Source organism: Sapajus apella, unplaced genomic scaffold (genome assembly GCF_009761245.1).
Source record: "Sapajus apella isolate SASKATOON/1434 unplaced genomic scaffold, GSC_monkey_1.0 scaffold2, whole genome shotgun sequence".
NCBI classification, from domain to species: domain Eukaryota; kingdom Metazoa; phylum Chordata; class Mammalia; order Primates; family Cebidae; genus Sapajus; species Sapajus apella.
Window position 1 is genome coordinate 27811990 of NW_022436942.1, and position 10934 is coordinate 27822923.

Below are 10934 nucleotides of genomic sequence, written 5' to 3' on the forward strand. Positions count from 1 at the left end.
TCTTTTTTAAAAAAACAGCTCCTGGATTCATTGGTTTTTTTTGAAGGGTTTTTCATGTCTCCATCTCCTCATTTCTGTTCTTAGTTATTTCTAACTAAATGATCTTAGTTATTTCTTGTCTTCTGCTAGCTTTTCATTTTGTTTTATCTTGTTCTCTAGTTCTTTTAATTGTGATGCTAGGGTGTTGATTTTAGATCTTTCCTGCTTTCTCTTGTGGGCATTTAGTGCTATAAATTTCCCTCTAGACACTGCTTTAAATGTGTTCCAGAGATTCTGGTATGTTGTGTCTTCATTCTCACTGGTTTTGAAGAACATCTTTATTTCTGCCTTCATTTTGTTATTTAGCCAGTAGACATTCAGGAGCAGATTGTTCAGTTTCCATGTAGCTGTGTGGTTTTGAGTGAGTTTCTTAATCCTGAGTTCTAATTTGATTGCACTGTGGTATGACTTTGTTGTTGTTGTTTTCAGACAAAGTCTCACTCTGTCGCCCAGGCTGGAATACAATGGTGTGATCTTGGCTCACTGCAGCCTTCACCTCCCAGGTTTAGGCAATTCTGACTCAGCCTCTTGAGTAGCTGGGACTACAGGTATGCACCACCACATCCAGCTAATTTCTGTATTTTTAGTAGAGACGAGGTTTCACTCTGTTGGTCAGGCTGGTCTCAAACTCCTGACCTTGTGATCCACCCACCTCAGCCTCCCAAAGTGCTGGGATTACAGGTGTGAGCCACCATGCCCAGCTTGAGAGACTGTTTGTTATGATTTCTGTTCTTTTGCATTTGCTGAGGAGTGTTTTATTTCGAATTATGTGGTCAATTTTAGAATAAGTGCAATTAGGTGCTGAGAAGAATGTATATTCTGTTGACTTAGAGTGGAAAGTTCTGTAGATGTCTATTAGGTCCACTTGGTTCAGATCTGAGTTCAAGTCCTGAATATCCTTGTTAATTTTTTGTCTCATTGATCTGTCTAATATTGACAGTGGAGTGTTAAAGTCTCCCACTATTATTGTGTGTGGGAGCCTAAGTCTCTTTGTAGGTCTCTAAGTACTTGCTTTATGAATCTGGGTGCTCCTGTATTGGGTGCATTATATTTAGGATAGTTAGCTCTTCTTGTTGCATTGATCCCGTTACCATTATGTAATGCCCTTCTTTGTCTCTTTTGATGTTTGTTGGTTTAAAGTCCATTTTATCAGAGACTAGGATTGCAACCTCAGCTTTTTTTTTTTTTTTTTTTTGCTTTCCTTTTGCTTGGTAAATCTTCCTCCATCCCTTTATTTTGAGCCTATGTGTGTCTTTGCATGTGAGATGGGTCTCCTGAATACAGCACGTCGATGGGTCTTGACTCTTTATCCAATTTGCCAGTCTGTGTCTTTTGATTGGGGCATTTAGCCTATTTACATTTAAGGTTGATATTGTTATGTGTGAATTTGATCGGGCTATTATGATGCTAGCTGGTTATTTTGCCCTTTAGTTGATGCATTTTCTTCATAGTGTCTACGGTTTTTACAATTTGGTATGTTTTTGCAGTGGCCGGTACTGGTTGTTCTTTTCCATGTTTAGTGCTTCCTCCAGGAGCTCTTGTAAGGCAGGCCTGGTGGTGACAAAATCTCTCAGCATTTGCTTGTCTATAAAGGATTTTATTTCTCCTTCACTTATGAAGCTTAATTTGGCTGGATATGAAACTGGTTGAAAATTCTTTTCTTTAAGAATGTTGAATGTTGGCCCCCACTCTCTTCTGGCATGTAGGGTTTCTGCCGAGAGATCCACTGTGCGTCTGATGGGCTTCCCTTTGTGGGAGACCTGGCCTTTCTCTCTTGCTGCCCTTAGCATTTTTTCCTTCATTTCAATCTTGGTGAATCTGATACTTATGTGTCTTGGGGTTGCTATTCTCGAGGAGTATCTTTGCAGTGTATTTCCTGAATTTGAATGTTGGTCTGTCTTGCTTGGTTGAGGAAGTTCTCCTGGATAATATCCTGAAGAGTGTTTTCCAACTTGGTTTCATTCTCCCTATCACTTTCAGATACACTGATCAAACGTAGATTTGATCTATTCATGTAATTCCATATTTCTTGGAGGGTTTGTTCATTTCTACTCACTTTTTTTCTCTAATCTTGTCTTCTCATTTTATTTCATTGAGTTGATCTTCAATCTCTGATATCTTTTCTTCTGCTTGATCAATTCAGCTATTGAAACTTCTGTATGCTTCACAAAGTTCTCGTGCTGTGTTTTTCAGCTTCATCAGGTCACTTATGTTGTTCTCTAAACTGGTTATTCTAGTTAGCTTTTCAACTAACCTTTTTTCAAGGTTCTTAGCTTCCTTGCATTGGGTTAGAACAGGCTCCTTTAGCTTGGAGGAATTTGTTATTACCCACTTTCTGAAGCCTGCTTCTGTCAATTTGTCAAACTCATTCTCCATACAGTTTTGTTCCTTTGCAAGTGAGGAGTTGTGATCCCTCGTAGGAGAAGAGGCATTCTGTTTTTTGGAATTTTCAGCCGTTTTGTGCAGGTTTCTCCCCATCTTTGTGGATTTATCTATGTTTGGTCTTTGAAGTCAGCGACCTTTGGAATGGGTCTCTGAGTGGATACCCTTTTTTTGATGTCGAAACTATTCCTTTCTATTTGTTAGTTTTCCTTACAGTCAGACCCTTCTGCTGCAGGTCTGCTGGAGTTTTCTGGAGGTCCGTCCCAGACCCTGCTTGCCTGGTTATCACCAGAGGAGGCTATAGGACAGCAAATATTGCTGCCTGTTCCTTCCTCTGTTACCTTCATCCCAGATGGGTACCCACCAGAGCTCTCCTGTATGAGGTGTCTGTCGGCCCCTACACGAGGGTCAGGGAGCCACTTGAGGAGGCAGTGTGTCCCTTACTGGGGCTTGAACACTGTGCTGGGAGATTTGCTGCTTTCTTCAGAGCTGCCAGGCAGGGAGGTTTAAGTCTGCTGAAGCTGTGCCCACAACTGCCCCTTTTCCCAGATGCTCTGTCTCAGGAAGGTGGGGGCTTTATTTATAACTCCCTGACGGGCTTCTGCCTTTTTTCAGAGATAGCCTGCCCAGTGAGGAGGGAATCTAGTGAGACAGTCTGCCTGCAATAGCCTTACTGAGCTATGTTGGTTTCTGCCCAGTTCAAACTTCCCAGCAACTTTGTTTACACTGTGAGTTTAAAACTGCCTACTCGAATCTCAGCCTCACACGTCCCAGGTTATGCCCAGACTGCTCTGCTGGCTGCGGGAATTTCAAGCCAGTGGATCTTAGCTTGCTGGTCTTCATGGGGGTGGGACCTGCTGAGCCAGACCACTTGGCTCCCTGGCTTCAGCCCCTTTCCCAGCAGAGTAAACGTTTTTCTCTGGCTGGCATTTTAGGTGCACTAGGGTATGGAAAAAAACTGCTGCAGCTAGCTCAGTGTCTGCCCAAATGGCTACCCGGTTTTGTGCTGGAAACCCAGGGCTCTGGTGGTTGTGTAGGTACCAGAGGGAATCTCCTGGTTTGTGGGTTGCTAAGACCACAGGAAAAGCACAGTATCTGGGCTGGAGTGCATGGTACAAACCCTAATGACTTCCTTTGGCTAGGAGAAGGAGTTCCTGACCCCTTGTGCTTCCCAGGTGAGGCAATGCCCCACTCTGCTTCAGCTTGCCCTCTTTGGGCTGCACTGACTGTCCAATCAGTCTGAATGAGATGAACCAGCTACCTCAGTTGCAAATGCAGAAATCACCTGCCTTCTGCTTCGATCTTGCTGGGAGCTGCACACTGGAGCTGTTCCTATTTGGCCATCTTGCCAGCAATCCCCTATTTACATATTTTTTATTGATACACAATATTTATACATTTATGGAGTACATGCGATATTTTGTTACATGCATAGAATGTGCAATGATCAAGTCAGGGTATTTAGAATATTCATTATCTTGAGTATTTATCATTTCTGTGTAATGAAAACATTTCAAGTCTATTCTACTTCTAGCTATTTTGAAACATATACACATTGTTGTTAACTTTAGTCACCCTATGCTAGCATAGAACATTAGAACTTATTCCTTCTATCTAACTGAATCTTTGTACCCATTTGCCAGCCTCTCTTCACCCTGCCACCCAACCCTCCTAGCCTCTATTATGCCTCCCAGTAACCATTATTTTACTCTCTATCTCCATGAGATCAACTTTTTAAGCTCCCACATTTGAATGAGCACACGTGATATTTGCCTTTCTGTGGGTGGCTTATTACACTTAATGATCTTCAGTTCCATTCATGTTGCTGCAAATTACAGGATTTCATTCTTTTTTATGGCTGAATAGTACTCCATTGTGTGTGCATGTCACATTTTCTTATCTATTCATTCATTGGTGGACACTTAGGTTAATTCTATGTCTTGGCTATTGTAATTAGTGCTGCAATAAACATAGGGGTACAGGTATCCCTTTAATATATTGATTTCCTCTGCTTTGTATAAATCTCCATTGGTAGGATTGTTGGATTGTATGGTAGAGTTATTTTTAGTTTTTTGAGGCGCCTCCATAATGGCTGCACTAATTGACATTCACATTGAAAATGTATGAGTTCACTTTACTCTGTATCCTCACCAGCATTTTTTAATCTTTTTAATAATAGTCATTCTAATGGAAGTAAGATGATATCTCATTAGGGTTGATGATTGGTGACACTGGGAATCCCCATAGCATCATTCAAACCCCTTTTCTACATTTTTGCTAAACTCAGAATGTCTAGGACAAGATGGTGAACTCTATAGTTCTTGACTTTAAGGCCCAAACCTCAGTTCAAGGCTTGCAACTAAGTGTCTGAAATGTTTCATTTGAGACTTCCTGTTTGTTTTCATATGTATACTCTTAATGGCCAAAGCATGTAATCCTGTCCCAGAGAGCAAGGACAGGCTGAGGCCAAGGCAGATGCAAGAGTGCATGTGAGATGGGACTTCATGTGCAGGTGCTTTTCACTGAAAATTATCTGCTTCCTGAACTGGTGGCCTGCACTGTGCTGTCAGGAGCTCTGGAAGGTGACTTCTTGCTTCTACACATTTTGCCACATGACTATTTTTCCTTCTTTTTTTATTTTGAGGACTCCAGGTCTCTCTCAATCTTTATTTTTAACTATAAATGATCTCATGTGTTACAATTTACAAAATTGTGTGTACAGTGTAAAGAATAAAAATATATCAATCAACTGTGTAGTCATCCCCTGACTGAAGCAACAGATTATTTCCAGAGCCTTAGAAGCCCTGTGTGTGGCCCCCATTTTATTGCTGTCTCCTTCTCCGCAGAGGTGACCATTGTCCCAAATTGCACATTACTCATTTCCTTGCTTTTATTTATAGTTTATCGCTTATTCATTATCCCTAAATAAGATTGTTGAGCTTTGCCTATTTTTGAAATTCATATAACTAGAGTTACTGTGTGTTTTCTTCTATGACTTGCTTCTTTCACTGAAGAGTATTTCTTCTCGTGTTTTGAGATATGTCTTTGTAAGCAACATATAGCTGCATTTTGATCATGTTATTCAGTCCTAAAATTATTTTCTTTTTTAAAATTTTTAAAATTTTTATTTATTTTTAATTTTTTTTTAGAGATGGGGTTTCTCCATGTTGGTCAGGCTGGCCTTGAACTCCCGACCTCAGGTGATCTGCCTGCCTCTGCCTCCCAAAGTGCTGGGATTACAGATGTGAGCCACTGTGCCCAGCCTAAAATTATTTTCTTTTACAGGAAATTTAATCAATAATCATTATAATAATTATTAATGTATTCAGGCCAGGCACGGTGGCTCACTTGTAATCCCAGCACTTTGGGAGGCAAAAGCAAGTGGACCACCTGAGGTCAGGAGTTCGAGACCAGCCTGACCAACATAATGAAACCCCATCTCTACTTAAAATATAAAATTTAGCTAGGCATGGTGGCATACGCCCGTAATCCCAGCGACTCGGGAGGCTGAGGCAGGACAATTGCTTGAACCCGAGAGGCGGAGGGTGTCGTCAGCTGAGATTGTACCACTGCACTCCGGCCTGGGTGACAGAGTGAGACTCCATCTCAAATAACAATAATAATAATTATTATTATTGGTGTATTCAGATCCATTTTTATTTTTCCCACATCTTCATCTTCCTTTTCTTTCTGGCTCTTTTTCCTATTCCATTTTTCTCTCTCCTTGTCTATTTTTTTTGCTGGCTACCCTATCTTTTTACCATACTAACTTCACCTAACAAAGTCTAAAGTTAGCATCTTTATCCTCTTCCAAACCAGTATAAAGGCCATAAGACACTTGAAATTAAAACATCCATTTATATGCTATTTCAATCCAGTATTTTAGTTCTTTCCTCTTCCTCCACACATTAGACATTTTTATTAGTATTTTAGTTATACAGTCGGCTTTTGTTTAGATTTACCCATATGTTTGCCATATCTTTGCTTACCTTTTTTCCTGAAAATAATACGATTATTATTTATATAACATTATGCACAGGATGCTGAAGAAATGTAACTTGTCAAAAGGTATACATTACCCTTTTAAATGAAAGGGTAATTTCATCATATCCTTACTATCCTAGCAAGGCTCTCAGGAGCCATTTCCCTCCCGCCTCCGGAAATAAGAGCAGACCGCGGTGGGGCGGGGCGAGGGGAACACTGGCTCTCAGGATCTCAAGGCCAACGGCCGCCTTTCCTATATCGCGGAGACTCCTCGGAGGAGAATTTCAGTTTTTTGTCTTTGGGTTTTGTTTTGTTTTGTTTTCCTTCTTGGGTGGAAGCAGCACCCTAACTCCTTGCCTACTCTGCCATTGAACATGTGGTTTCCTGGAACTCAAGGCCCATCCCCTACCTTTCTGCGTCCGGCAGCGCTGGGAGAGTGGAAGGGTGGCTCAGCCATCTCTGAAAAGGAGATTCCCCAGTCCCCTGAGCCACCATGTGAATTTGGGACTCCCCTGGCTTCCTTAGGGCCCCTCCAGCTCCCCTGGAGCCTTCTGCACATGTCATTGTGAGGTCTTCCTGCTGTGAGCCTACACGTCTAGGGTGGGAAAGATTAAGAATTTTTGAAAACTCTTAAATAATTCTTAATCTTAATTTTTGTTTTCAGAAGAACCAAGAAAGGAGGTTTCCTGAAGACAAACGTTTTCAAAAAATGGAAGAGGCAGAAAGAGACCCATTATGCAATCAATACAGGTGAGGAATGGCTTAGAATTATTATGGAAGTAGCTTTGACTTTGTGTTATTTCCTCCAGTGTTTGGTTTCCTTAGGAGTATAAGGACTGTATTTTGAGAATTGCTGCTCTAGAGAATAGTAAGACCTTTTCTTTTGCTTTCTAATCTTTTTCATGCAGAGAAGGCATTAAGCTTTCGTGAATTATTCAGTATCTCCTTTTTTGTATGTGTACAATCGCTTATCCAGTTATATGGAAATACCGCATTCAAATTACAACCCATAGAAGAGATTTTACAAGCCATGTAGATAAATTACTATTCATTTTCTAATGTTCCTCTGACTTCTGGCCTCATTTTTAAATGTGCCTCTGACTTCTGCCATTTTTCAAGTTGTAAACTATATATTTCTCATTATAAGTTATTCTTAACATGCTGAAAGTTCTGATAACAAACATACAAGCTTCATGGTCTTTTTAAAAAATAAAAAGTGGTTTTAAAAACTGGGCTTCAATTTAAAGATGTACATTTGCTTTTTAGATTGAATTTAGTAAACAGCCCACTTCTGCAACACCTATAAGAGGGCTACTTTTTTGCCTTTATTTTTATTTTTAATGGACATATAATAACCATATTTATAAGGTACAAGATGATATTTTGATATGTGTATATGTGTGATGATCAAATCAGGGTAATAGGGCTTCTTTTTCAGTCTGGCCCTCAGGAAACAGAAACCACACAGTAACTTAAATAGGGAAAGTTAATAAAAAGAATTTTTAAGCAATGATAGAAGAGTAACAAGCAAGTACAAAGCTGGGACAGGAGTTCAGACCTTGTTGAAGAATATATAGTTGCAGCGCACTGGGTGGAAGAGAGGTTTGCTGGTTTGCCCAGGCTACAGCTGATCCCTATTCACTGAGCAGGCAGGAATAACCTTCTGGGGTACTGACAAAACAGGCTGATAAGTGGGCATGGAGAAGGTGTCAGATATGCTACTGCAGGCATTCCTGGAACCAGGCGCTCAAGAGACCACTCTTTCGGGAATCTAGTGTATTTTTGTGTACAACTTGGGCCAGAATGTCTAAAAGCAGCTATGTAGAACAAAGGCAGGGCCGCAAGCCCTGTAATGACCCTGGTGGGTGTGTACTCAAAACTGGGAAAAGGGGTGGGAAACAGCAACCTGGGCCAGAGAAGCATTTGCTGAGAGTGGAGGGGGAAATAGAAGCAGAATGTTCTGTTTGTTCTCTGTGGCTCAAAGTCCTAAACCACTTGAGGGGTTCCCTCAAGCCATACAAAAACAGGTGGCAGGCTGGATTTAGCCTATAGGCCACAGTTTTTCACTCTCTGTTCTAGGAACCTGGTGATGGAGAGACGGGAGAGGAAAACCCCTTTTTCCTGCAGGATCTCTTCACTGGGCTCTACTGACAAAGCTTGCCAGCTTGCCAGCTAGAAAATGTAAAATATTTAAAAGGCCCAGATCTATTTCCACATATCAGGCAACAAAGGGTGAATTCGATGCTGAGAGGCAAAACACTGAAAACTGGTGGCATAGCTGGTATGGTAGAAATTAGGGTAGGGGAAGGACTGTTGCTTAAGCAAAGCTTTGATTAATGAGAAGATGTGAGAAAAGAGCTGACATGGCAACTTTTGTTTTCTGGGTGGAAGATAGAGAAGGAGTATCCTTGTTGGGTTTACCTATGAGGTGTGATAATTCTTATTCTGAGCTTTTCCTTAGGTGAGGTGTTTACATTCTCTTCTGTAAAATGTGATTATCACTATTCACCTGCCAGTGGTGTTGAAAGAAGTAGTGATAATTTAGACGCAATGCCGGATGAATAGGGCTTCAGTAAATGGTAGCCATTCTTCCCTGTATGGATCAAAAACAGAGAAAAAGCCATACAAGCAGGAGTTGGGTAAAAATAGAAAATCAGGTATGATTTCCACAGAAAATTGAGAATTTAGTGTTTTTTGAATTCAAATAGTTAGAATTGGAATTTTTAAGGAAAAATGGAGGAAATTATGCTATGATACAGTATAATTATGGAAAGTATTGTGAAATAGGAATGAAAATAAGGCTTGTTATTGGTTATATTCTTTAGCATTATTTTCATGGTTAATTTGTTGGAGAACAAGTTTTAATTAATGAATTTGGATTTTGTGGAATTTTAGGTTTTTAGAGATTGCATAGAAATAAGATTCTCTGAGGTGGGGATGTGCTATCATACAACATAAAATTAGACATGTAGGTTTGAGATGTTTTAGTTCTCAAACTACAACAGCAGTTGCATATATATGGTAAATGATTTTCTGTGTTTCTGCTTTGGCTTCATTTGTGCAGTATTCTGGGATTTTGACAAGAGTGGATGTCTGGGGATTACTATAACAGAATTGAATGATGCCCAGAATGTAGTATTATTGTGGGGTTACAGCTTGACTGTGCCTTGGGATGCCTCAAACCTCATATTGAAAGTATGAATCCTCAGAGAAATGTGTTTTCAGTTTGAGATTTAACTGACCACAGTAAAATGGTCCTTAGAGACCTCATACTGTGGGCTGGTGCAAAAACTTAACTATTAGTAATGCTTGGATGAGTGGCTTAATTTATGTAGCACACCTGCTTTGGGTAAGAAAAATATCTTGGGTAGGAATTTAATAACATTAAAAGCAAACGTTTTAATAACAGTAAAAGCAAACATTTCTCCGTTGCTGTCATTTAGGGGTGGAGGTGCAGGTATAGATTTTTATATGTTATGTGGGGTGTTTAAATTTTTATACGTTATGTGGGTGTTTAAAGATCCTTAGTATTCTTCAATGGAAAGGGCCAGGGAGACCGGATCTTCATATTTTCAGTCTAATTGCCGAGAGATTTTCCTGGTCCTCTAGTGAGATCACTTGGGTCTAGGCTCCCTGGACTCACTTCCAAACAATTGTTCTGAGGATTAAAAGGATGAATGCACAGTTGCCAGACTATCTCCATGCTTTTAAGGAACATAGTTATTTTATTTTTGCATTTCTTTTTGTAAGCCACTTTGGTCCTCTCCAAAGCCATGACTGGGACTGATGGGATTATTTGTTCAAATGACTGTTGTGAGGTCATTTGTATTAAAGTAGAAGGCACATAGTAGTTTAGGGGAAGATAGGGTCTTCGAATATAAAACAAAATGAGTAAGAAAGTGACTTTTGGGGAAAAAATGTAGTAGCGGGTTCAGGTCAATGGGGGAGTCTTAGTACACTGCTGATCAGATTTCTGTCATTCAGCTTGGGATGAGATAAATTAAATAAATGCAAGATAATTGGGTCAGAAAGGCATAGGACCTTGGAATCCTGGGCCTCTGGATCCAGCGAGGGGCAGTGAGGTAGACTGAGGTTAGATCAATATGCTACTGAATTTTGCTATGCTCTAGCATGGAGTTATCCTTGGTGAAGTTAAATCAGTATAACTCTGTATGAGGGAGTGAGATGAGTGAAACTCTGATGTTCTTGGAATTTAGTATGTAAAGATTGCTTACTCTTGAAATCAACCAAGTTCCTCTAGAGACCTCCAAGAACAAAAACTATCTTGCTCTGGAACTCAAAGTAGAAGGGTATAGGTTAGACATCATTCCCAATTATCCTTCTTCCTCCACACAGCCCTCTTACCCCTGACCCACAAAGCTTCATGAAATTAAGAGCTATTGTTCTTTCTCACAAAAGAGTGGTGCTGTCCCCTTTAAGTGATAACTTCTGATTTATAATCATAGACCATTAAAATTCAAAGGGCAGCAAATTACACTGCCATGTGTGTACCTATGCAGCAGTCTTGC